Raw genomic sequence first — 26,590 nt, forward strand, 5'->3', positions numbered from 1 at the left:
TCTGTCTCTCTTTCTGTGGCCCTCTCCCATTTTTTTCTGATAGTCTGTCTGTTGGTCCTCTTGGGTTTTTACTTTCTTTCGTGGCTATTGATCTGGTCAACTTTTCTATTTCCTCTTGAGCCCGTTTTGGCACCTATATGTTTTTTCCAGAAATATTTCCATTTAATCTGTTTTCAAGTATTGGCTTGTGGTTGTGAATAATATCCCTTAAATATTTAATATCAAATACAATATTTGTTATATCTGAGTTGTTCCCTGTTTTCATGTTGTATTTTATATATTGGTATTTTGATTGTGCTCATCATTTCTGTTTTGTTCTCAATTTTTGAATTTTTTTTGAATTCTGCCTGTTATTTATTTTCTTAGGTCGTTCTTGTTACCTTGAATTGACTGTTGTTCTTTTTCTAGTCCTGTGAGCTACACTCATTTGTTTTCCTTTTTTCTTGTTTTCTAATTAATATAGTAAAGGTTTTGAAAAATAGAAAAAAAAAAAAAAAGGGACTTCCCTGGTGGTCCAGTGGTTAAGACACCGCGCTTCCACTGCAGGGGGCGTGGGTTCGATCCCTGGTTGGGGAACTGAGATCACCCATGCCGCACAGCACAGCCAAAAAATGGAAAAAAAAAAAGGGTTTGAATTTTCCTCTAAGAATAACATTAGCCACAATCCATGAATTTTTCCATGTGTCATGTTCATTAGTATTCACTTGTTGGGGGGTAATTTCAGCTATTCAGTATTCTGTATTCTGAATGATTATTATTTCCTCTATCCTTGTTAACTCTAATTTTTATAGTGATTAAAGAAACCTTTTAGAGTTTAAAAAAAGTTGTCTTTAATTTGAAAATGACGTAACAGAAGATATAACCAACGTAGAGGTAAGCAAGGCCGGGAGAGGAGGTGTGAGCAGGTGTGCTGATGGCCTCTCAGATGCCCTGAATCCTGACAGTGAAATCACCTCCCGCATTACCCACTTTGTGGAGGATTTTCTGTCCCTTGCAACAGAAAATCTGCACAGCCTGGGCTTGGGGAAAGGCTGCAGACACTGAGTCTGCATGAGCCTGGACTATCAGGTGGGGCCCAGGGTGGCCTACCAGGTCAGGTTCAGGGTCAGGCAGGGTGGAGTCTGCAGGGCGGGGGCGCGCAGGCAGCACAGGCCACAGGATTCTTCCACATGTGAGGAGGAGTCTGGAGGATGACAGACCTCCAGAGTGAAACTCATCCAGGGCGGGCTTATGTATTAATAACAACAACAACCACAGTAGCAGCTATAATCTCTCAGTGAGGCCGGTTCTGTGCCAAGCACTGTCCTAAGGACTTTTCAGACACTACCTCGTAGTGTTCACAACAGCCCATGTTGTTGGCACTGTTTTTATCTTCAGGTGCAGAGGCTGAGGCCCAGAGCAGTTAAGAAAGTTGCCCAAGGTGGTCAGCTGGCTAGGGATAGAGCTGGCATCCAGCCCAGGAGGCAGAGCCAGTTGGCCCTGGGTCCCTGCTGGTAACCACTGTGCTGTCCCAAGAGGGGCTGAGCAGACTTCACACCTTTGGCAAAATAGCAGGCTCCCCTGCTGCGCCTGTGATGAGTCCAGGTTCCTGGTTGTCTATTCCTTTCCCTTTAGCAGAGGCTGACACCTTGATTCCCAACTGGATGGAGGAAGCTGGCTGTCTTCTCCTTACATGGCCCTGAAAGAAGCAGGAATGGTACTCCTGGTTCTTAATATGCTGCATGCTATTTAGGAATCCAGCTTGTATCTGAAAGCCTAACCCAGACTGCCTTCAGAAAAACATGGGATTTTATTGGTGCCTGTAACTCAGCTGTGTCAGGAATGGTTTGATCCAGGTCTCAAGTGATGTAACCAGGGCCTAGCTTCTCTCTCTTCCTTTCTTGGCTCTGCTTCCTTGATGTTAGCATATTTTCAGGCAGATTCTTTCCTCCTAGGCACAGAATGGGTGCCAAAGCACTTGGGGCTACATCCTTCCTTATTCGTGTCTAGAGGGAAAGGTTGAGACTCTTCTAATTGCTTTCTTATGGAAGAAGAGGCCTCGTTGATTTTGATTGGCTTGGCTACCCATTCCTGAACCAATTATTAAGGCCAGGGGAAGTGGAATTTGCTGATTGCCTTGTGAAAATAAACCCCTGCGTCAGAAGAACAGGAAGTAATCCTCTGGAGTGGGGTCTGTCTCAGCCTGGCTAATTAATGTCCATACTAAAGACACGTTGTCAGCGTGCTTTAGTTTACATGTATGTTTCCGGGGTTGGAGTTTTTGTCCTGAGTTGGTGCATTTGTTTGTCTGGTTTGCTTATAGCCCTGGTTTTTGCTTCTTTATTCTTTCAGCTGCAAAACTGTTTTGAAGCTGGATTTAGATGGGAGTCCAACACAAAGCAGGTGTGATCAAGACAGATGAGATATTAATCAGTGTTTCGTGCTCTTGGATTTTCCCTCCCCTGTTCTAGAGGGCCTCAGCCTGCTGTGTCCTCTTGCTTTGGGGCCACTTGTTGCCTGAGGACCATGCCTGTCCCTGGCCTCTTGTTTAGCTCATTGAAGGGACTGGGGGGGTTCTCCCAGAGGGAGGCCCGGGATGAAGGGTGGCGACTGTGAGAGGAGAGGATGGGAGAGCCCTTTCCACTGAGGGGCACTGTGCTGCGTGCCCTCCATTTGCCCTCTGTGCCCATCCTATCTGCTCTGGGCCGCTGGAAGGGGACCCTCGGGGACTGCCTCAGTGGGCTCCCTGGCTTCCAGTTGGTTTGGCCAGTGGGAAGCACCAGTAGGAGATGTGGGAGGGAGGAGAGGCTGGGTGGTTATTTCCGGATCGCTCCCTCAGGGGTCTCTAGGGTCTCAGTGTCTGTTCAGCAGCCCCTTTCCGAGTCTCTGTGCCCAGCTTCTGGAAGGGACTGCCTCCCCTCATACCATCAGTAGCCCTGGGTCTGCACTGATTCCTCTACACATGGTCCATGGCTTTGTAAATGGTCATTTTGATGGGCCAGTGGTCTCCTGCCAGACCCCTGACTCATACAGGGATGGCTTATGGGGTCCTGACAGCAGTGGGCACCTAGGCCCCATGCCCGTAGTGTCCTGAGAGGTGGCAAGGCTTTGCAGGGGGTGACCAACTACTATCCCTGGTCACCAGGTGCTTAGTCTTGGCAAAGATGTCCCCCCCTGCCCTGCCTCATTTAGTATGGGGACAGGAGAGCTCCCTGCCCCTGGTGAACCCACAACTCAGAGGCCTGGGGCCTCCCCACCTATTCTGCTGTACATACCCTCCTTGGGCCTTTGCAGAACCCTTAGGAGACAGAGATAGGGTTGTCAGAAAAAACAAAGGACACCCAGTTAAATTTGCATTTCAGGTAAAAAATGAATAATATTTTAAGATAAGTATATCTCAAATATTTCATGGGATATACTTATGCTAATTTTTTGGGTTTGTTTATTTAATCTGGGCATCCTGTATTTTTATTTGCTAAATCTAGCAACCTAGTCTGAGAAGGGGCCCTAATATAATGACAGAGTGAATTTGCCATCACCCCAAGGGTGGGAGCATAGGGCGGGAATATAAGGTCAGGTTTAATTTGCTTGTAAAAATACAAAGTACCATTTCTTGGCACATTGATCAGCAGAGTAAAATCCATGCTGAGCCCAGTAAAGCAGGGCTGCTTGGTAGAAGCAGGATGTGATTATGATGCCCTGTCCGCCGAGGTCTCCTCTCCCTTCCCCTCCTCGGGGTCCATGAGGACCTCAGGAGCCAGCCCCCAGCCCCCGTGCCCAGACGGGCTCCCATAAATCCGGTCTGCGTTTCACGCAAAGAAGTCAAGCTGTCAGTTACTTTATGATATTTGGTCTTATTGTTACTAGACCCTTTTCTCTCCCTGATTGCTGAAGTAACACATAGTCATATTGAAAACTAGAAAATACAGAGAAAGATAAAGAAGAAATTACAGACTGTGGATCACCCTGCCACTTTGCATGTCCTTACATTGCATTCCCACATATTTTATATACGTACATGCTGTGTCTTGAAGATAAAGCTTGGATCCTACTCTACACACTGTTTTTTTTTTTTTTTTTTTTGCCGCACCACGAGGCATGTGGGATCTTAGTTCCCCAACCAGGGATCGAACCCACGCACCCTGCAGTGGAATCGCGGAGTCTTAACCAACCACTGGACCACCAGGGAAGTCCCATCTACACGCTGCTTTATCATTTGCTTTTCACTTAATAATAGAAGGGGATACTTTCCCATTATTGTTACATATTCTCCCAAACATTAAGTTTATGGCTCTATCGTATTCTACCTTATTAATGGGCCGCATTATTTTAATTTAATTATTTTAAATTAAATAATTTAATTATTTTTAATTTAATTTAATTCAATGCAATTATTTTAATTTCCTTGGCCATACAGAAGGTTTTTGTGGAATCAGTTCATTCATTCATTCACAACACCCCACCCCCCCGACTCATTGTGCACATGGAAGAACTGGAAGGTCCCAGGTGCCGACCTCTCTCCTTCCCCTGGTCCTTTCTTGGACAGATGCTTTCTCTGGCCCTGCAGTGGATGTGGTGCTTGGTGATCAGCCTCTGCCTTCCCCCCGAGCCCCGCCCCACTGGAGGTTGTTTCAGCAATGCCTTAGCCTTTTGAACTCTACCCCAGTCATCACCAATAATGCGAGCGATGAGGCTTTTTCCTCTGTGTGTTTTTGGAAAGCCATAAAAACTTCACTGTAAAAATGTTAATAAAAAGCAATGCGATGATTCATCCACCACAGAGTTTACACTTCCGACTTTTATCCCATAGCTGCCTCCCCTGAGAAAATAAAATATACTTCTGATTAGCTGGGCTTTAAAGTGAGAGCTGAGTGCTGGGCAGTTTGAGATAAGGTGCTGTTCGGTGTAGGGAAGGGGCTGGACTGTTTGTGTTCCTGGGCTGACGAGCCACATGGGGGCCTGTCCTGGGGAGGGGCCAGGACAGAACACTGACCGTCCTGCCCGTTGACCACCTTCTCATCAATGTCATGGGCCTGATGGGACCGTATTGCCTTCATGCTCCACTTCTGGGGGCACACTATTTCTTCTAGCTCTGCATCCCCTTCCTGGAAGCACCGTGGTCCAGGGCCAGGGACCTGGCCTTAATCCCAGGAGCCCAGGTTTGAATCCCAGCTCCACCTATTCCTGGTTGGGGACCTGGGGCATGTCTGAGCCTCAGTCTCTGCATCTGGGAAATGGGCATAATAACAGCTACCCCAAAGGACCAGAGTGCGAATTAAATGACATGCAGGTGCCCTGAGATCCTTATTCCTTCACACCACCCTTCTCTCTTTCCTGAAGAACAACACTTCTTTGAGTGAGTCCTTCCTTTTCCAACCTCTGAGCCTCTGCCCTCTGTCCTGGTTTGTCTTCCCCCATTCCCCCTCCTCCCCTGCCTCTGAGAAACAGATCCTGAGACCAGGATTGGAGGAAGGTTGCATATCTGGGAGACGATCCCAGACCAAACCAACAGGAGTGGAGACTTGAGCTGGGAAGGAAGTTGCTGCTGGGGAGTCGCTGGGAGACTCAGCCTGAGATATCCCACCCGAAGAGCGAGGCTGCCGGGGCTTTACGTGCCCACCCCTGTCAGTCACCGAGCACTGCCCCCAGGGACTCCCAATTCCCACGGTGCTCTGGGCTTGCAGTGCTTGTGGCCGTGGCCCCAGGCGTGCCCAGTGGCCTGCACTGCCATGTTGTGGAGGTTAGTCCCTCTACTGGCTCAGGGAGGCCTCCAATCTTTGCATCTTTGCTTGGTTTAGCAAAGAAAGGGAAGAAAGAGTTAAGAAAGACCTGGAACAATGGCAGGGGCCCCAGGACCTGGGTGGGAGGAGACTCATAGAATTCGAGGCCTGCTGTCTTACTAAGCCCTGGGATTAGGTTTCCTTCCACTGTCCTCAGCAATTCTTTGATAATTTGCCTGTCTCAGCAGAGCTCAGGAGCACAGGGAAAACGATTCTCCTTCCTGGGGCTGGAGTGTTGGCAGCGGTGGGGAGAGTTGGGTGAGCCTGCAGCTGACCTGGTTTCTCCAGGCTGCAGGGAACCTGAGACCACTTGCTGGGGACGCAGTGGGGGAAATGGGGACTCCTGCCCCGGGGGGACATTCGTGACTCCGAGTCTCACCCTGGGTGAGGCCTGGAGCCTCCTTTGCCTCAGCTGGTCTCTGGCTGCCCTGAGGAGCTTTAGGGGTTGGCATATGGTTTGAAGCCTAGAGGAAGTGTACCCTGTGGTCCAGGGTGCTGGGAGGGCCTCCCTCCTGCACCTCTAAACACACCTGCGTGGTCGGAGAGTGCCCACGCAGGGGAGCCTGCGGGAGGCTGCACTGAGGGCGTGGGGCTGTGGGGGGCAGCGCTTTACCTACCTCTGAGGGTCAGCTGAGACTGGACGTGGCCTCAGCTGGCCAGCGCTGTCCAAACACCAGGGCTTGGGCGTAGAGGACTAACCGCAGCTGTCTGAATGATGGGTGTGGTGCTGGGAGCCTTGAGTTCCTGGCAGCCCCGACCCCAGGTCCAGCAGCCGCCTGACCCAGAAAAGGGGAACTGGTTGAGGGTGGGCAGCCATGGGCCTAGAAGGAGTGAGCTGGCAGGGGAGCTGAGGACACCCGGCCTGGGACTGAGACTGCTACCGAGATGGACTTCCAGCCCCCAGGGCGGTCTTGTGGGAGGAGAGCCTCAGATGTCAGCGACCCTTGCCCAGGACGGGCACCCTGGGCCTCAGGCCAAATCGGGAAGGCAGCTGTGGTCTTCTCTTAGGTCCGGTGACCTGCTCCTGGTCACGCCTACCTACGATCCATCTCGGCTGTTCAGCTGCATCTTAACAATCTCCTGGTCTTCCTGACCTGGTTGAGGAAGATACGCTGGTGTCCTAATGGTAATGATAATCATATTAACAATTCTGAAATAATAAATATGTAATAATGGTGGTAATGACAACTCCCTTTTATTTACATGAACTTTAATCATTTGCAGAATTCTTTCTCATGAATTCTTATTTAATCCTCATAAAACCTTAAGAAGTTGGTATTCTTTTCTTTGTTTTTATAAATGTAGAAACTGAGACTCAGAGAGGTTGAGTAATTTGCTCAAGGTCACAGAGCATGAAAATGGCAGAGCTAGTTCTTCCTCGTTGGCATGTTTGTGCCTCTCCTTGAAGTGTGTGTGTGTGTGTGTGTGTGTGTGTGTGTGTGTGTGTGTGTGTGTGTGAGAGAGACCATTGCAGCTCACTGCTCCAGTCCACTCTGGATCCTCTGAGGCCCCAGCTCCCCTGGACACATCCTGGTCGAGGTGGCACTGAGAATATGGCTGCCAGATAAGGGCACTGAAGTCCCTGTTGCCTGACCTGGAGTCTCACTTGGGCTGGACCCTGCTAAGGGACTGTCTCTAGCCGCAAAGTACGAAGGTTTGGGCTGTCCGGGAAATGTGAGGGGATGGGTGTCCGACCGTGCGTTGGCTTTAGGGCCAGATCCAGACCGCAGCCCAGTTCAACGATTACCTGTCACCTGACTGAGGGTGAATGTCTTCCCCTTGTTCAGTCTGTTTTCTCACCTGTAAAATGGAGACTCATCTCTGGGAGGGAGTTGCAAGGAGTCTCCGAGGTAACAAATATGACAGTATTTGCTGTATAGGAGACCTGCATGCAGGAAGGTGTTGTCATCATTATAAAGTTAGACCTTATGACCATCTCGTGGAAAGTATAAACTTCGGGGTGGTTCTGCCCACCTGGGGAAGACAGGCTCTGAGCTGCCAGGTCGGTGCCTTTAGTCACTGGGGTGGAGGAAGGTGTGAGGTTCCTGAGAGGGTGGGGAGGGGAGGGGAGGTCAAAGCAGCTGGTGGAGGTGTGAGTCTGGTGGAAAACTAATTTCATCCAAAGAGATAGTCTCTGAATTTTGTCTTAACCTCAGTTGGGACAGCAAAGGGGACAGTGTTAAAGAAGGCCAGTCTGATAGATGAAGCGCACAGGGTGCAGACAGGGGAACTGAAATCCATTCCTAGATGTGTCCAGTATCAGAAAACCTCAGTGTAAATAGCCATTAAATTAAAGTGTGTGTGCTTGCTTTACAAGAGTCTTTCTTTCTAGATGAATTTAAAATGTGGTTCCATTTTGAAAAGCATTTGACAGATGACTTTCTCAGAACACGCCTAGTGGGTTAAGTTAGATCTGTCCACCTATTGACCCATCTATCCATCCATCCAGCAAGCTACCTAGACAGCTGCAAATATTCCTACATAAAAATATGTGGATAGATGTGTAAATGCAGAATGTTTGCCTGTAAATGGCTGGGTCAGCGGCCTGAGTAATCTCATTCACATGACAAATGTAATCTTAATACATTTGAAAATTTAGTTATTTAGGCATCATTTGATTCCAGAAAGAATTTGAGGGAGGTAAATGCAGAAGCCATGATCCGGTGCTCACAGCGTGGGGACCTTAGAAGGTGAATCTGGCAGCCACGACGGTGGAGAGGGAGAGATGTGAGGATAGAGGAGATTGTCCCATCTGTCCCCGGGGCTGGGGGGGCACCAGCGGGACTCCAGACTGGACCCGCACCTAGCCTTTCAGGCCTCGCCACAGTGGGGAGCAGGGAGTCAGAAATCCCTCGTGGCTTGTGCAGTCTGGCTCAGGCCTGGGTGTGTGGGTACTTGGACGAGAGTCTGTCGATCTGGGAATTTACCGCCACATGATGACAGCTCCCGGTGAGGACCAACAGAAGGTTCCAAAGCCACCGTGGCACCAACAGGGGGACAGTGGGTGGCCTGGCGAGGGTGAGGACCTCGGGGGTGGGGCTCTCAGCCTTCCTTGAGGCTCAGGCCTCCCTTTCTGGCCTGCTTTTGGGGGTGGAGGTCAAGGACTCAGACGGAGGAATCTCTGTGGGCGTTGGGAGTGGGCGTCTGTAGGTCCGTGGTTCCCGTCTTTCAGAGGAGGTCCCGCCAGCCATCGCCAGAGCCAAGTCCAGAGCGGAGCCGGCAGCTGAGGGGTGAATGGGGTCCGCAGCCCAGAGGGGGCTGGAGACACAGATGGGGGTTCCTGAAGCTGGGTGCTGAAGACGGTCCAGGGAGAGGGCTCACTCTGTAGAGGGTCGAGGATGGACCATGAGGAAACCGCAACATTTAAGGGGCAGGTGCTGGAGAGGCTGCAGAAGAGGCTGGGAAGGAGCAGCTGGAGGGGAGGGAGATGAAGGAGGACGCAAAGCCCTGCAAACCCAGGAGGAGGAGTTTCCAGAACGGGGGCAGTAAGCGTCCCACAAACTGTGGATTGAAGCTTTGCAGGGGTGCTGGGGACCAGCTAGCATGCTTCTAATTCCTGGGCTCTGCAGGACCTGCCCAGAGAGACATAAGGAAGTATTTTCTTGGCCTGAAGCATCAGCGGCAGGGGCGTTCCCCTCTCTTCTGTCCTGAGCGCCTATGAGCAGCCTGTCTGCCCACGGCGTCTGTCCTGCACACGTGCATTGCCAGGAGGGAGCCCGGATTGGCTGTCTAGGCATCTCTGGGGGATGCTCAAGGTCAGGAGGAGGGTAGGAGAGGGGCCATCCTCAGCGCCCAGAGGCAGGCAAAGCCAGGCTGGGGGTGCGGACCTCGCCCACCTGGAGGCAGGGAATTCCAGAGCTGGGAGAACTGGGGGGAGGGAGCTGTCCGGATGCAGCCTGTCCCGGCCGCCGCTGCTGACAGCTGTTTTAGCACCATGCTGGCTGCAGGCTGACTGGCCCAGGAACCCAGAGCCAGCTGTGCCCTGGGCCCGGCCTCTTCCCTGGCTGAGGCTGGTGGTTTCTGCGCAGTGATCCCTGTCATTATCTGGGACTGGGACCTCCTTCTCACCCTGGCTCTCAGGAGCTTTGAAGTCCAGGGCAGCCTACCAAGGCCTGGTTCAGGGTGGTTGCCTTGTGGCCCTGGCGCTGCCCTAGACAACCCCTGAGGCTGTGTGCGCGTGCGTGCGCGCTCGTGCGTGCGCGTGCGTGTGTGTGTGTGTTGGGGGGACAGAGGTAGACCCAGCCTGGCTCTGGGGTGAGGAGGTGGCTCCCCTGTAGAAGCAGGACTGGGTCAGGTCCTCAGGTCACCCCACGAAGCCCCGTGCCTGGCTAGCATCCAGCTCTTCTCCGTGTCTCTGGCGTGGACTGTTATGAATGTGCCACGTGTGTCCCAGCCACTGACAAGTAGCAGTGCATGCCCAAGGGGGACCCAGGTGGCACGAATGTCCTCTGGGCCCTAGAAAAGGCCACGGTTTACCTTTCCCTGCCAATGACAAAGGGCACGCATAAACATTTCTTAGCGCACACTGGCGACATTTGGGGAAAATGTCCCTTTATAGAGCAATTCTATGGCTATTTCTCAATTGATCTTCATTGATCATCCCCATTTTACAGATGAGGGAACTGAGACAAAGAGAGGTTAAGTACCCTGCCCTGGGACACACAGCCAGGAAGAATTTGAGCTGGGAGTCAGCCTGAGCGGTTGGGAGCCGTCCTGCCTGCCCAAGAGGGATTCAGCCCCATCCCAGCCACACGGCCGCTCGGCTCTGCAGCCAGTGTACAAGGTCCGATCTTGTCCCCACTTGGTGCCCTGAGCTCAGGAGCAATTTTCAGGAGTAGTTGAACTCTGTCTTCAGACTCCAGAGCTCAGGCTCTGCTCTGAGCTGCCCGGTTGGCCTCAGTGCTGAGCTAAAGGGCCGGCAGAGCCATTCCTGGGCCGAGCGTGCCCCTGGACAGGGACCAGACGTGGGCACCGCCCATGGACCCAGATCACTCAGGTTCAAATCCACGTTCTACCACATCCAGTTGCATGATCTTGGGCAAGTCACGTAACTGGTCTGTGCCTCAGTTTTCCCATCTGTGAAGTGTAAATGTAGTAGCTTAGGGTTTTGGAGAGAAATACGCCACCTGTGAAGCCTGGGGCCGGTGCCTGGAGTAGGTAAGAGCTCACTCAGTCTTAGCTGTGATCCCACCTTGAGCCTTGGCACACCCACGCTTCTGTGGTTGCAACAGCTCTGGCCCTGCCCTCAGCCAGGCGGGTCCTGGCTCCGCATCTTTTCAGGGAGGTCTTCGCGAGAGAGGCTGTTCTGTTATTTTCTTCCTCAGCACATCTTCTCCGTTTCTTTCGGGACCCTTATCACAGCTGATAAGTATCTCGTTTGGTGTCTGTTTGATTTGTGTCTGTCTCTAAGCTACCCAGAGGGTAGGGGTCTCATTGGTGTCTTTCACAGCTGAGTCCCCGGCGTTGGGACAAAATCAACCTTTGTGGAGTGAGTGAGCCTGGCAAGAGCCTGGGGAGGCCCTGCCCCGGGCCCAGGTCTGCAAGCTGCCTGGATGTCCTGGGAAAATGCTGCCGTTAGGATTGTCCTTCTCTCCCAGAAAAGCCCATCTCATTCCTTTGGCTCCCAGCAGCGAGCATGTTGACCCCAGGACTCATCTTCCCCCGAATGTCCCAGGGGCCGCTGTGCTCTGGACTCAGAGCAGGGAGGGGCCTGGGGGCCTCGTGGATTTTCCGAGAAGATTGCTGCCCCGTGAGGCCCGGCTCCTGTAGACCCAAGTCCACACTCGGGGCCTCTGCTTGTTCTGCGTGATCTGGGGAGGGGTCCTGGAGGACAGGATTTTCCCAGGCACTTGGATCTCCCGTGCCTGGAGCCTCCACGCTGGCAGCTTCGGGCCTCGCAGGGCATGAGTGTTAGCGGATGGGGTTTCCCGAGGCTGTTAGGATGAGCACCGTTTTCTCCAACATTTTTCTGGCGCTGAGGCAAGGTGCTGAGGAGTGAGGAACCAACCTTTACTGTAGGCCTTCTGAGCCTGGCCTAGGACAGGGTGTGGCCAAGCCATGTCTCTAAGCTTCTGGAGGCTGGGCTGAGCTTGCTAGAGGGGTGGGTGTTATCCTCCCATTTTGAGGAGGGCGCTGAGGCTCAGAGAGGGTAAGTAACTCGCCCAGGGTCACAGAGGCAGATGAAGAGGCAAAACTGTAACACAGGCCTGACAGCAAGAGCCATCCTCCTGTGCTCCCTGACCCCCAGGGCACCTGGAAACTCAGACAGAGAACCCGCTTCCCCGGGCCTCGAGACCAGGGAGTAGGTGGTGTTGGCATTACAAAGTACACAGCACTCCCTCTCAGGCCGGTGCTTCTGCTGGAAGCCTGCTGGTGGGCGAGAGTATTCGGGGTTTTTGCAAAGGAGTTGGCTCCAAAGGCCTCCTTGGGGGCAAAGGCCAGGTCTTGTTGGCTGTCTTGTTTGAGACGAAATGATCTCTGGGAGCAGAGGTCCGTGAGTGGGGAAACACATGTCCTGCCCAGTGGGACGGTGGAGGAAGACACAGGGACTGGAGGCTTTCTAGGTCGTCGTGCTCCTGGACCTGGCTGTGCTTGCTAAGCTGTTGGTGAGGAACTCCTTCCAGAGTTGACTTTAAAAATAGATCTATAAAAATTTCTGGGCACTGTTTAGAGTTGAAGCCCCAAGGGAGTCGCATAAAGCTTTCATGCTGACAGCATATGCAGGGGATCTGCAGCTGCTGGAGCACACGCCGGCCTCACGGGTCTGGAGACATTTAAGTGGGCGGCGGGGATTCTGGAGGGTCACTGGGCATGCATGGCTTTGCTGAAAATATTTTCTCAGCTGCCTGGATCCAGAAAGCTCTCAGGAGGCACCAGTGGTAAGGTTGTGACTTAGTAATGCTGTGATGTGGGGACACTGTGACTCCGGAGGTTGTGACGCCCCTGAGTCAGACCCGCAAGGTCTGCCAGGCCTGTGGGCTCGAGCCAGAAGGAAATCCTGGCTCCTGGCCAGTCTCACTTTTTGTATTGTTCCCCATCAGTTGCCACCTGCCCTAGGACAGCTCACCCCGGTGGGCACCTGGCACTCCTTGTCCTCAGGGCCACCCTCCTTAATGCCTTGGACCACCAGGGTCCTGGTGGGGGCAGTGTTTGGTTCTGCCTTGGCTTCTTCCTCCTAATTTTTCCAGGTGACCCTGTAGGAAGCAGACTGTTCTCCTGCTGATAATGGCCACTCTCACTGGCATGCGGATGTGTTGCCTTTATGAAATCCCAGTGCCTTTGCTCTCTGACTTACCTGTTGGGGTGAGGCTGGCTGGGGGCTGCGGTGGAGGAAGGAGGGTGTAGGGGAGGAGACTGTGCAGCCCCTCGGTGCTGACCCCAGCGCCCTGGGCAAGGCACCTCCAGCGCTCCCACAGGTGCGGCCTCCGCTCTGAGCTCCTGACTTTTGAGTCCAGGCTTTGAAGCTGGTGAGCATTTTGGCATCTACATTGCCTCTCGTCCAGAGCGAGCTTCCTCACCTTCCTTGGGCCACATCCTGTGGGGTCTCTGACTACCTCAAGGGATGCCATAGAGGCTGCCTCAGTTTCCCCATCCACCTGTTGGACTTTACAGTAGTGCCCACCCTCAGTGCCCTTGGGAGGTGAAATATGATAAAGAACACTGAGTGCGGGGGAAGCTCTGATCCCGGCAGCCACTGGGCATCATGTCCTCACCCCAAGCTCAGACTGATGCCCTGTAATGATGTGTCTGTGATCTGAGATCAGCTTGAAGCCGTGGAGGCCCAGATCGGGAGGGGTATGGGCATCCCCCGTGGCTTCGTGAGCACTGTCTCTGGGCACATCTGCCACACACAGCGTGGGGTATTCCTGCGTCATTCCAGCTGGATTCGAAGACTCTTAATGAACCTCAAGTACTATTTAGCTACATTAATTCAGTGGTTGGTGCAGCGGTTGGTGAGCCCTGTACAACATGCATGTTTCTAACCTTAGTGGTGACCAGGGCTAGCATTTTTTTTTTTTTTTTTTGAGGTATGCGGCCTCTCACTGTTGTGGCCTCTCCCTTTGCGGAGCACAGGCTCCGGACGCGCAGGCTCAGCGGCCATGGCTCACGGGCCCAGCCACTCTGCGGCATGTGGGATCTTCCCGGACCGGGGCACGAACCCACGTCCCCTGCATCAGCAGGCGGACTGTCAACCACTTCGCCACCAGGGAAGCCCCAGGGCTAGCATTTAACAGGCATTGATCACTTTGGCAGTGCTGCGAGCGGGTTAGTACTGGCCTAAGTTCTCAGGACATGGAGCTTCAGGGACCGCGTGGCTTGCTGAGGTCTCCTAGCACGTGCTCCCTGCAGCCTTTCCAGGCTGCCTCCTTGGGAGGGCTTGTCACCTGGGCGTGGAGTTTGGAGACCCGGACAGACCCTCCCCTGGACTTGGCTCTGTCTCAAAGCCTGCAGGGGGCAGGTGAGAGTTTTCCTTCCTGTTGCTCTGAATCCATTCACTGTGGGCCGCTCGGCCACTATGGCCTCAGTGGGGGACCGGACCATCCGCACTGGGGAAGGTGGTAGGGGTCAGGGGGTCATTCTGGGGTGGCCTCAGACCACACCCAGCATGGTCATGATGGGACCTTCATAGACACCCTCAGGAGAGTTTTGGGCATCCTGGCGGCCCTGACGGCATCACTGCTCTGGGCTGGCTGCTGTGGCCTCAGCCTCCACCAGGTGTGACCTGAGGAGTGGGAGGCTTAGGAGAGCAGCTGTGGCCTGCAGCCTGCGTCTCCCTGGAAGCCTGGCAGCCTTGGGAGGGCATTTACACTAGCGAGCCTAGAGAAACAGAAATGTTTTGAAAGTAAACAACTTGATGCGGAAAGCGCCCATGGTCAAGACGTGGGAAAGTGGCAGGTCACAGCATAAAAATGTCTTGTTTGTAAGCTGTACAAGGACAGGGCAAGATGCAAACACAGCTCTGCAGACCTTTGACCTTTCACCTTTGACCCTGAACTCCCATGAAAATTATCCGGCCTGCGGTCACAGGGGAACAAAGATTCCTGATGGGAAAATGGGAAGTGACACGGGCAGAGCACGTGCGTTTCATATGGTCCCCAGGTCCTGGGATTAGGACAGCTTCAGGGGCCAAGGTCAGGTCTCAACCTAGCCACCATAGGACAAGTTACAGCCCGTCTCTGAGGCTCAGTTTCCTGATCTGAAGAATGGAGTGATAATTGTACCTTATAGGGTTGGCCCAAGGCTAGAGGTGAAGTTGCATGTGAAGTGTGTACACAGTGCCAGCCCCGAGGGCCCCTGAATGTTGCTGTCACTGTCATTGTTTCCACCAGTCATGAGATCATTGCCATTTGGCATCCAGAGGCAATGTGTGAGGCAGGGGGACCCTGGGCCCATCATTCCACTGAGAAGCCACCCCAAGCCTTGTGCCGGCAAGTCTTGGTGCATGCCAGGGTATCCAAAACACAGGATGGTATCCGATGGAGGACCAGAAGGTCTTGGAGGCAGGAAGGGGTCCTTTCTCTCTTGTTGCCCACAGCAGCCTGCCCAGTACCGGAGTAAGTGCTCAAGAACTGAGTGCTGGAGAGGGACTTCCCTGGTGGTCCAGGGGTTAAGACTCTGCACTTCCACTGCAGGGGGTGCGGGTTCGATCCCTGGTCGGGGAACTAAGATCCCTCATGCCACATGGCCAAAAAATAATAAAAAAATCTGTATGCTGGAGAAAGGAACAAATGCGGTGACAGACGTCCAGCAAACCCACGTGTGTCAATCGAGCCTTTTCACTGCCCTGGGTTGTCATCACCTCTCGTCTTCAGCCTGCTCCCATGACTCCAGCAGGCTTGCTCAGTAGGGAAGCTGTTGGCACACAGCTTTGCCAGCTCCCCACTTTCTGCACACCTCACATACTATGAGACTTGGGGGGTCACTGAACCCATTTAACAAAGAAGGGGTGTGTGGGCCTGTCTGAGTTAAAATAAGGAGGTTGTCTGCACAAGCCAGCCCAACTGGGTGGAAGAACTCAACTATCCCCAACGGCTGGAGCTGCTTGGTGTGGGGAAGGAGAGGCACAATGGCTCCTGGACGGGGGTGACACAGTCACAGTGACTGCTTTGGACTGCATTGTGTTCCCCCCAAATTCATATGTTGCATCCCTAACCCCCAGTGTGATGGTATTTGGAGATATCTTTGGATATCTTGCAGGGCTTGAGGGTGGAGCCCTCAGGAATGGGATTAGTGCCCTTGTAAGAAAAGACACAAGAGAGATGACCTCTCTCTCTGTCATGTGAGGACACAGTGTGAAGGTGGCCATGTGCAAGCCAGGAAGAGGGCTCTCACCAGACATTGACCACACTGGAACCTTGATCCTGGACTTCCAGCCTCCAGTACTGTAAGGGATAAATCTCTGTTGTTTAAGCCACCCAGTCTCTGGCATTTTGTTCAGCAGCCTGAGCTGACTAAGATAGTGACCCTCCAGGAGAGAATGGGAATGGCTTCCGCTCTGGTGCTGGGGGCTGGTAGAGTTGCTTTGACTGTGGGATCTGAGACATCCTCTTCCTCGCCTCTCTGAGGGACAGAGGGCAGTGCCCTCCAACAGACGTTGGCCTGCCCTTCCTGCCAGGTGTCCGACTAGTCTGTAAGGGGCTCTTGGTGATTGTGTCCACAGAAGGAAGTCCTTAGTCAGGGCCAGGCAGGGCAGAGAACTTGGTGAGGGGCGCCCTGGGCCATGGCAGAGGAGTACCATGATGGTTGTGACAACTAGGATAAAGGCTCTAGGAAGTCTGAGATGCTGGATGGGGGGCAGCATCAGGAAGGAAAGTGTGGCCTGGGGGGGGTGCAGTGGGGAAGTGGGGAGTACATGGATAGGGCCAATTGAGAAAGACCCCTGGACACATGGTGGGAAATATGGATCTGGGAGAAAGCTGCCTTCCTGTCAGTTAAACAGGGAGTTTAGACTTGGAGAAATAAAAAAGAATATGCAAATATTTGTTTTAGAAATTATTATTTTACTATGAGATATTTAGACACGAAAAAGAGCTGGGGAGAGGAATATGGGAATAGAATAAGTTAAAATATGACAGTGTACACTGTCGTTACCAACATTCATCCATTTTTGGAATAAATGCTCCCTAGATTGCTGGTAGCCTTTGGTTGATTTCCAGAGTTCTAAACAGTTTAATTCTGACAATTTCTGCCAGGGTCCTCATTGCCTTTATGGAGGAGGGGCTTTCGGACATCCTTATTCTCTCATTTTCACTGATTTTGCCCTCTCATTTTTGTTTCTGTATGAAGAATTTCCTTTAACATTTCTTGTAGTGCAGATCTGCTGGTAATGCATAATGAATTACCTCAGGTTTTGCATGTCTGAAATTTGCATGTGTTTATTTTACCTTCATTTTTTTTAAAAAAGATTTTTGATTTGGACCATTTTTAAGGTATTTATTAAATTTGTTACAATATTGCTTCTGTTTTTATGTTTTTGGTTTTGTGGCCACGAGGCATGTGGGATCTTAGCTCCCAGGGATCAAACCCACACCTCCTGCACTGGAAGGTGAAGTCTTAACCACTGGACCACCAGGGAAGTCCAAGTCTTAACCACTGGACCGCCAGGGAAGTCCAAGTCTTAACCACTGGACCGCCAGGGAAGTCCAAGTCTTAACCACTGGACTGCCAGGGAAGTCCCTGCCTTCATTTTTTTTTTTTGGTACGCGGGTCTCTCACTGTTGTGGCCTGTCCCGTTGTGGGGCACAGGCTCCGGACACGCAGGCTCAGTGGCCATGGCTCACGGGCCTAGCCGCTCCGCAGCATTTGGGATCTTCCCGGACTGGGGCACGAACCCATGCCCCTTGCATCGGCAGGCGGACTCTCAACCACTGCGCCGCCAGGGTAGCCCCCTGCCTTCATTTTTGAAAGATATTTCACTGGACATAGAATTCTAGGTTGACAATGCCCCCTCCTCCCCCCATCCACCCCCAGTACTTAAATATATAATTCCATTGTCTGCTGTCATTTTAATTTTTGTTCCTCTGTACATTATGTGTCTTTTCGCTGATGGCTTTTAAGACTTTACTCACCTCTTCTCAACAATTTGATTATGTTTTTGTCTTGCTGTGGTTTTCTTTATATTTATTCTGTTTATTGAGCTTGGATCTCTGAGTTTATTTTTCATCAAATTTGGAAAAATTTCAGCCATTATTTCTTGAAATATTTTTTCTTGCCTCTGTCTGGGGCTCCAATTACATACATGTTGGGCCACTTGATGTTATTTCACAATGTTTTATCTCTCTGTGCTTCGCTTTAGATAATTTCTGTTGTTTTTAAGGTTGTCTTTAAGGTTGTCTTTAAGGTTGTCTTTAAGGTTGTCTTTAAGGTTACTGGCCATTTTTTCTGCAGTGTTTAATCTGTGTTACTCTCGTTCAATTTATTTTTCACTTGCATTTTTTTGTCTCTGGAAGTTTGTTTCTTTTTTGTATCTTCCATTTTTCTTTTTATCATGTTCTTATTTTCCTTTTGAGTATTTGGAGTATATTTATAATAGTTTTTTAGAATCTTATTTAAAAATTAGTACACAATAAAACAAACTTTTGATATATTTCTATGAATTTGACACACATATAGATTTCTGTAACCCTCACTGCAATCAGAATACAAAACAGTTCTATCACCCCCAAAATACTTCTTCATGCTACCCCTTTGTAATGATTCCCCACTGCTACCTTAAGCCCCTGGAGACCACTTATCTGTACTGTCACTAATTTTGTAACAAAGTCTTTGTTAGAATTTTGTCTTTTTGAGAATGTCATACAAGTAGAATCATAGAGAATGTAACCTTTTAATATTGACTTCTTTCACAGTGTAATACCTTTATAATTTGTCCAAATTATTGCATGTATCAGTAATTTTTTAAAAAAATATTGTTGAGTACTATTCCATTATATGGATACACTAGAGTTTATCTATTCACCTGCTGAAGAACATTTGGGTTGTTTCCAGTGTTTGGCTACTAAAAATAAAGACACTGTGAACATTCACGTACAGTTTTTTGTGTGAACGTATGTTTCCATTCTTCTAGGGTATATATATCTAAGAGTGAGATTGCTGGGATGGGTAGTGTATGCTTAACTTTAAACAAAACTGTTTTCAAAGTGTCTGTACCATTTTGTATTCCTATCAGAAACATATGAGACTTCTCGTTGCTGTACTCTCACTGGCATCTGGTATTGTCAATATTTTTTATTTTTGCCATTTTGATAGGTGTGTAGTAGCATCTCATCATGGTTTTAATGTGCATTTCCCTAACAGCTAATGACGCTAAACACCTTCTCATCTGAATATTTGCCTTCTGTATATATTCTTTGGTGAAGTGACTGGTCGAGGTTTCGCCCATGTTTTATTTTGTTTTTCTTACTGTTGGATTTCGATTTATTTTGGCTAGAAGTTCTTTATTGGATGTGAGATTTGCATATTACTCCTCGTCTGCAGCTCGTCTCTTTATTCTTTTACCTGTGTGTGTTAGAGAGCAGAAGTTCTTAATTTTGATGAAGTTCAAGTTGTCATTATTTTCTTTTATGTATTTTGCATTTTGTGTCATGTCTAAAAACTCCTTGCCTAATTCAGGTGATGAAGATTTTCTTCCATGTTTTCTTTAAAAAGTTTTGTGTTTTACATTTAGATCTATACGCCATTTTGTTTTGTTTTGTTTTTAATAAGGAGTATGTTTAGATCAACTTAAAAAAATTGTTTCTTGCCCATGATGTCCAGTTGTTCCAACACCATTTGCTGAAAGGACTATACTTTATCCATTGAATTGCCTTTGCACTATGTCAAGAGTCTATCGGCCATACTCGTGAGAGTCTATTTCTAGATGCTCTATTCTGTTCCATTGATATATGTGTCTATCCCTTCACCAATATCATGCTGTCTTGATTAATGTAGCTTTTTAGAAAATCTAAAAATCAGGTAGCGTGACTCCTCTGATTTTATTTTCTTTTTCAAAATTTTGGCTCTGCTAGTTTCTTGGCCTTTCTATTAAAAATTTAGAATCAGTTTGTCCATAAGTACCAAAAAATCATGCTGGGATTTTGATTGGAATGGTGTTAAATCTGTAGATCTGTGTAGGGAGAATTGACATCTTTGTGCGTTTTCCAACTCACGCCCATGCCGTCTCCTGATTTATTTAGGGTTCCTTTGGCTTCTTGCATCAGCCTTTATAGTTTCGAGCACACAGATTCCATCCATGCTCTGTTACATATATGCGGCTGTGTGTGCTGAATAGTCTAATGAGAAGCCTGCTGTGGGTATGATCTTTCCTTCCAAACAATCCAGGGCACGGCAGAGGGATCCCACACTCCCTCGGGTTCTGCGTGCCCGACTGAGAGCCTGGAACTGGAAGGCGCTGGGAACACCAGACGAGGGGACTTGGTCCCTGTCCTTGAGGAGCTCAGATAGTCAACCCTTGTGTCAGATCCTTATTTTATGAGTCATCAGAGTGATTCGTTTTATGGAACGTTGCTGTGGGTTGGCAGGACTCCCCTCTCTCTGCTCCTGAGGGAATATCTAAACCATGGGAGGAAGGTGGCGCTCCTTCTGTCACATCTTATCAGTACGTTTAATTAACCACAGGCAACATTTGCCAACGTGAATTCCAGACTGGGAGCACGGAGTGAAGTGTTCTGGCAAATTCTTGGCCACACGAGACTCTAACAGCTTGCTCTGGATGGCCCCAGATGGGAAGAGTCTGTCCCTTTGGGCTTTCCAACTGGTGAGGCGCTCCTGCCCACCATTCCTCACATAGGCTCACTGGTTTGCAGGAGAAAATGCTGTTGCGACTCATCCTTCTAGGGTCGTCACTGTGCCCTTCTGGGGGGCCTGGACATCTGACACTGCAACGCAGTCCTGCTCAAGGGTTTCCAGCCTGAATCCTGGGCAGAAGCAGCGTCCTGCCTTCCTGTGCCTGACCGTGAGTGAGAGACAGTTTCCTTATTGGCAAGGCTCTGCCTGTGTTCCCCCTAGCTGCTCAGCCTGGCTCGATGTATAAGGAGAGAGGAAAACAGTGCCCATGGTAACCCCTGAAGATTGGCTACTGTTTCATCTCAAATTGAACCATTTCCAATAGTCTTTCAGCAGACTTGACTTAGTAGTTTTGGAATCTGTGGATTCCATCTGGGCAAAGTCAGAGAGCCCACAAGGGGCCCTGGGCTCTATGGAGTCAACCTTGCTGGCAGGCCTGGGCCGCTGTCTTTGGGTGTGGCGAGTGCGGAAAAGTGATGAGCTGTACCCATGAGCGGGAACGAGCCCTCCGTGGTGGAGAGGAGGGGTCAGTGGTGAGAGGACTCATGACGTGTGGGGGAGAGGGCCTCAACTGCACTCTGAGAGGGGAGTCCAGCCGTGAGTGATGGGGAGGGAAGGACTGTGCCTGGGGTCCAGCCGAGGCCTTGCAGGCTGCAGACCTGCTCCCCACCAGTGCGTGATCCCTGCCTCATCTAAGCCTCATCTGCAGGCAAACACCTGGTACCTGCTGGGGCTTCCGTTTGGGATCCAAACCAATGTGAGAATGAGTCCAGAGCTCGGGGTCCAACAAGAGTGAAGGCTGACTCCACTGAAGGCTGGTTCAGGCAGAATCAGTTAGGACTTTTCATTTCAAGAACCCAAAAAGCCAGCTCAAACTGGTTTAAATGATGAGTGAGTGAGTGAATGAAGGAATAAATGAATAAGGCCTGGGGGGCAGCAGGGCCGGCCTGCCCGGGCACCAGGCACATAGCCAACTCCCGTCGGAGGAGAGGCCAGGCCTGAGCAAGGGCCAGCTTCAGCGGGGCCAGCGGTCACGGAAGGCTCCAGTTCTGTGGGGCACTGGTCTGGAAGGTCTGGAAGCCCGGGAGTCAGTCTGAGGCCGGGCCCCACGCACTGCCAGGGCAGCTGGGACAGGAGAGAAGCGTGTGCCACTCAGGTGTTTAGGGCTCACCTCTGGAGCAACACGATCTGGGGTTTTGGGCGACACCGGCTCTTAGGAAGGATCGATGAGCCCAACATTCATCCATTCACTGTATTCTTTTTATCTTTTCTCCCAGGCAGCAGATATTCATGAAGGTGGCATGTCAGGGGCTGTGACAGGCCGACCACATCCCTGACTGGCCCTGTGGAGTTCGTAGCCTAGAGAGGGAAACAGAAAAACCAACAGGCTCTTCCCTCCCAGAGTGACAGGGGCAGCATGGGGGGCGCGAAATGCAAGGAGCTGAGAGGGAGAAGGGAGGGGCATCTGTCCCTGTCTGGCGGTGGTCAGAGAGGGCTGCCTGGAAGAAGTGATACCCAGGCTGAGACCTGAAAGGCCTATGGCAAAGAGCAATGTGAAGTAGGAGGGGAGGGGTGTCCGAGGTAGCGGGAGCAGCTTCTGCCAGGCCTAGAGGCAGGAGAGAGTGGGCGAGGATCTCGGAGAGCAGCGAGGAGCCCGGTATCTTGCTGTGCTTTGGGTCCTGGCCCTCCTCCCCAGCCCGGGTGATGGAATTCTGTCCCTCCTGTCTCCATGGTCCTGCCTGCTGACAGTCTCCCTCCTGGTGCCCATGGCCTCGGGCCTGGGGGAGGCTCTGCTGTGGGGCTTGGGGCATCAGAAGCAGGCACCAAGGGGGCCCTGACTCTGGGACTGAAATCCCTGGTGTGTCCTGGAGGCCACCTCGGCCCAAGCATCCGCAGCCTCTGGACAGGGCCCGGCCTTGCAGAGCCTGCACAAAACACGGCGCGTTTAGAAGCCTGAAGGCAGGTTTCTGGGATTTACATTTGGGAACCCAGACATGACACAGCTCTCCTGCCTTAATTCCAGGATGGCAGAGGGAGAGGGGAGAGTCCAGCTGGGCATGCACGTGGGTGCCGGCTGGGGCAGGGGCCTCTCAGCGGCTGGGGCCCCGCCTGCCAGCGACTTGGGTGCAGAAGAAGAGCAGCGGGGTTTATTTCCCTCCTGACACTCGGCTGGGGCGCCAGTCATTCCACCTGCCCCTCACTCGGCGGAGCACCTCGGTGCAGAGGAAAGAGGGCGATGCATCAGACAGTCACGAGCTGCACGGCCCGGAAGGGGGTGCGAGGGTGGCAGGCGTCCTGCCCACGGCTCCTGCCAGCCTCGCAGCCTCGCTGGCTGAGGATCAAACGGCGCAAACGTGGCCCGGGAAGCAGAGTGGTGGGCAGGCGCCTTCTCGACGCGCGCGGCCCCCCAAACCTGAAAGCGAGCTCCGGGAGTACCAGAAACTGACCAAAAATGAACATTGCTCCGTGGTGAGTGGCCTTGTGCCAGGGAGGTAAGAAGGTTCTCATGAGCGCAGGTCCTTTTCCAAGCAGGAAGGGGTGGTTTTTACATTTTTGCCCTCTTCCGCATCTCTCTGAAGCTTAAGGCCTGCTGCGCGCCAGGTAGGGGGAGGAGGTGTCAATGTCTGTTTGACCATCTACAGCGTTTAGGGAGCTGCCAGCAGGAAGGACGGGGACTTGGTGATGCTGGGCTTCATGCTGGGTCAGCTCGGAGGGTCCTGTTCCCGTCAGCCGTGCAGCCCCTGCATCTCCCCAGGGCAGCTCTGTGGCCAGGCGTGTGGCTGGCCTTTGGCAACGCGAGCTCACATTTGCTTTCTTTTGCTACGGCGCTTCTGGATGCTCCTCCGCGAGCCTGTCTGCTGCACCTGCCCGAAGAGGGAGGATTTGACAGGGGAGGTGACAGGGCTGCCTCTGCAGGTTGGGCGCTGGGAGGCTGTACACGTGGAGGGGCCACTGGCAATAAATCTTGGATGGAGTCAGCAGTGGACTCGCTTGGCAGGCAGGGCTGAGTGAAAGGAGGCTGGGCAAGGAGACAAGCAGCAGATCTCAGCCCAGGCTCTGCAGTATTTGTATTGAGAGCTGTTAGGCGGAGCTCCTTTAAAAGGATGTGGAGGGAGTTGGCGTCATCTGGCAGATACCACAGGGCTTTACCGGCGAGATGTCAGGGGAGGGAGGTCATGCGGTGTGAGCGGGGCACCGGCTCTCTGATCTTCTTTAGGCCAGAGCTGGGAGGTCAGAGGGCATCTCAGGGACGCCCTGGGCAGCTGGATGCAGTCTTGGTGTGAGTGCAGATCTGGCCCCTCCGCTTAGTAACTGGGCAAGTGGCCCAGGTGACTTGAGACTGGGTTTCCCCATTGCAGGATTGTGTAAGGTAAACAATAACAGTGCCTCCCGTGTGCCAGGCCCTTTGCACATCGCATCGCACCTCATGCGATCATCGAGTTCATTAGCTCCCCGAGCCCAGAGACCAGGAATCTGGACCGAGTCTGTCTGGCTCTTTCCCCGGCACCGTGTGGCTCTCATGTGTGTGACCACAGCCAGCTCTGCACTTTACATGCAGTAGGTGCCCAGAGATATTAGCAGGAACCATCGCCCTCCTTCCCTCCCCGAAGGCTCTCTTTCCTCCACCCTCTGTGTACGCTCAGTACAGCACACACCTGTCTCGGCCTTACCTATGTGCAAGGCTGGGTTCCCTTCCCGCAGGGCAGCCCCGTTATGGGAAGCTGCTCCCCACACCCTGGCTGCAGCCCCCCAGAGTGTGGCCACGTAGTGAGCTTGTGCTAACAGAATGTGAGTGGAAGTGACACACGTCAGTAGCTGACGGGGTTAACAAGTGGGTGTGCTGGGGGCGGGGAAGGGAGTCTTTTGATGGGTGCTGTTAGTTCTGCACGATGAAGAAGTTCTAGAGAACGATGGTGCAACAGTGGGGGAGGCACCTTTCGTGGAGATGGGGATCCCGGGGAAGGAACAGCGGGCTGTTGGGTGAGACAGTCCCAGTTTGTTGACCCCAAGGTGGACAATGGTCTGAGTCCATGTGCTGAGAATCAGCCCCTAGACTCTGCCCTTCTGTTTGAAGGGTCTGGAGCCTGTCACTGCCAGGGGTACCGGAGGGCCCCCCAGAACGCCTGTGACAGCCCCACCCCTATGTCTCCTGTCCCATGGGTACCCGGCGGATGCTTCCTGGAGCTGATGATGGTTTGGGTCGGGGCGACTGCAGTCTGAATGTGCAGGACCATGAGGTAAAGCAAAGTGATGCCGTGAACGCACGTACTCAGAGAACTTATATAGCTCTTGCGTTGCCTTGAAGATAAATCTATAGGATTTGCTTTGCTTTGTGGCATTTATGGGAAATCTACCTTGCAAATGGGTTTCAAAAATAACCTCTCTCACAGCTCTGCATCATGCTCACCTGTGGGGATGGGGTGTGGAAGTGTGTGCGTGGCCTGGAGGTCTGGGCCTGAGACCGGCTTGGGTCACAGCGGGAGGGACATGGCAGGACTTGGAGGTGTCTGCTGTGCCAGGGGCTTAGGCCTGGAGGGTTAAAGGCCAGGGGAGACAGGCATCTTTAGTGGGTGGAGGAGCTCCTCTGGCACAGCGAACCCTCAGCATCAGGTGTGTCCCCGGCAGGGCTCCGTCGTGCTCCCCTGACCCTGTTGCCCGGGGCCTCCTTGTTCATCAGTAACTATGGGGACTTCCTTTCCAGCATTCCCGTGGGGACGCTGGCCATTCCCCACAGCCTCAGCTGTAGAAGTGGGAAGTGGAGTCTGCCTGTCTTCCCAGCAAGCACAGGGCAGGAGAGGTGATGGACAAGCCTCTCAGACTGAAAGAACCGTTTCAGACTGAGACCGGCTTCTTCCCAGACCCCTTCCTCCCCCTGTGCCCTCTGACTGGGGCAACGGCCCCCATCTTCCCGAACGTGAAGTCAACCCAACCCTCCACCCTCCCCACGCCCACATCCACTCGGTCACATGGCCTGCTGATGCCAACCCGGAAACGCTCCCTGAGTCTGTTCCATCCTCTCCTTCCCCCCAGCAGCTCTCCCCTGGGCTATGGAAATCTCTGAACTGGTCACCCGTGTCCAGTCTCTCCTTCCTCCACCATCTCCAGGAGGATGGTCCTGAAACCCATCTGCATGCCTGGTCACCACACTGATGCTTAAAAGCTTCCCTTGACCCCTTAATATCTACAAGATGAATTTTAACGTTCCCACTTTATTCATGGAATGTTGCACCTTTGTGGTGTCCCAGGCCCACGTGCAACGCCATGTGTCTTCACATGTCACTCTTGCTGCCAGGAATGCCTTCACCTCTCCCTCTCTCTTTGTCTGGGAGGATGAATCAACTGGCCTGGCAATGGTTAGGGCTGCAACGCCAGAGTAGATGACACCTTTGCGTGAGTGACACGGTGGCATGCCATTTGGTAAGGGGTTTGATAGGTGAGTGTGTGTTTGCGTGTGATGTGTACCCCTTGGCATGCCCAGCCTGGCTTCTGGGAGTGTCCTGCGGCAGGGCAATCTTCCTCCTGCACCCAGTCTGGGCTGGAAAGTGCGTCATTCCTCCTGGGATGTCTAACCTGCAAGCTGGGCCCACGCCCGGGCTCTGGCTCCCTGCGGAACGTCTAGTCACGCCAGCAGCACCGCCCAGCACGAGCCTTTGAGAAGTGCGTGCGTAAGCACGACTTTATGGGCCTGCTGGGCTGGCAGGTGCGGGAAGCTGAGTGATTGCAGTTTGCACAGGTTGACCCTCAGACAAGCGTGGTACCAATTATTTCTTGGTGAGCAGCTGTACCGTCTTTTGTGGCCTAGTAACGGGGAGTCCGGGGAGCAAGCGCTGGGAAGGCTTTGGCTGGGGAGCTTTTCAGCTGGCTCTGTCTTTCCAGCCGCTGTCACTCAGAGGGCACGAAGAGACCTCAGCCAGCTTCCTGGGGCCTGATGACAGCCAAGCTGCAACTCTTCCGGCAGCACCACGGTGCTCCATGCCAGGCACCTGGCCTCATCTCATCCTCCCTGCAGCACTAAGAGGTAGATGCTTTTATCCCTTATGAAAGAT

At 52.2% G+C, this 26,590-nt stretch overlaps 1 long non-coding RNA gene across 8 annotated transcripts in view; it reads left to right on the plus strand.

Annotated features, from left to right (window-relative positions):
* The window catches only part of LOC115839815 (uncharacterized), a 148,396-nt gene that overhangs the window by 29,080 nt on the left and 92,726 nt on the right, over window positions 1-26,590 (plus strand). Inside the window, exon 1 of one of the 8 annotated variants that reach the window (XR_011376792.1) lies at window positions 22,881-23,012. The exons of 5 other annotated variants lie outside the window; for them this stretch is intronic. This is a non-coding gene — a long non-coding RNA (uncharacterized lncRNA). Of the gene's footprint in view, window positions 1-22,880; window positions 23,036-26,428; window positions 26,563-26,590 lie in introns of those variants that run through there. 2 more of the 8 variants (XR_011376790.1, XR_011376791.1) reach the window with 2 other exon arrangements.

Source organism: Globicephala melas, chromosome 16 (assembly GCF_963455315.2).
Source record: "Globicephala melas chromosome 16, mGloMel1.2, whole genome shotgun sequence".
NCBI classification, from domain to species: domain Eukaryota; kingdom Metazoa; phylum Chordata; class Mammalia; order Artiodactyla; family Delphinidae; genus Globicephala; species Globicephala melas.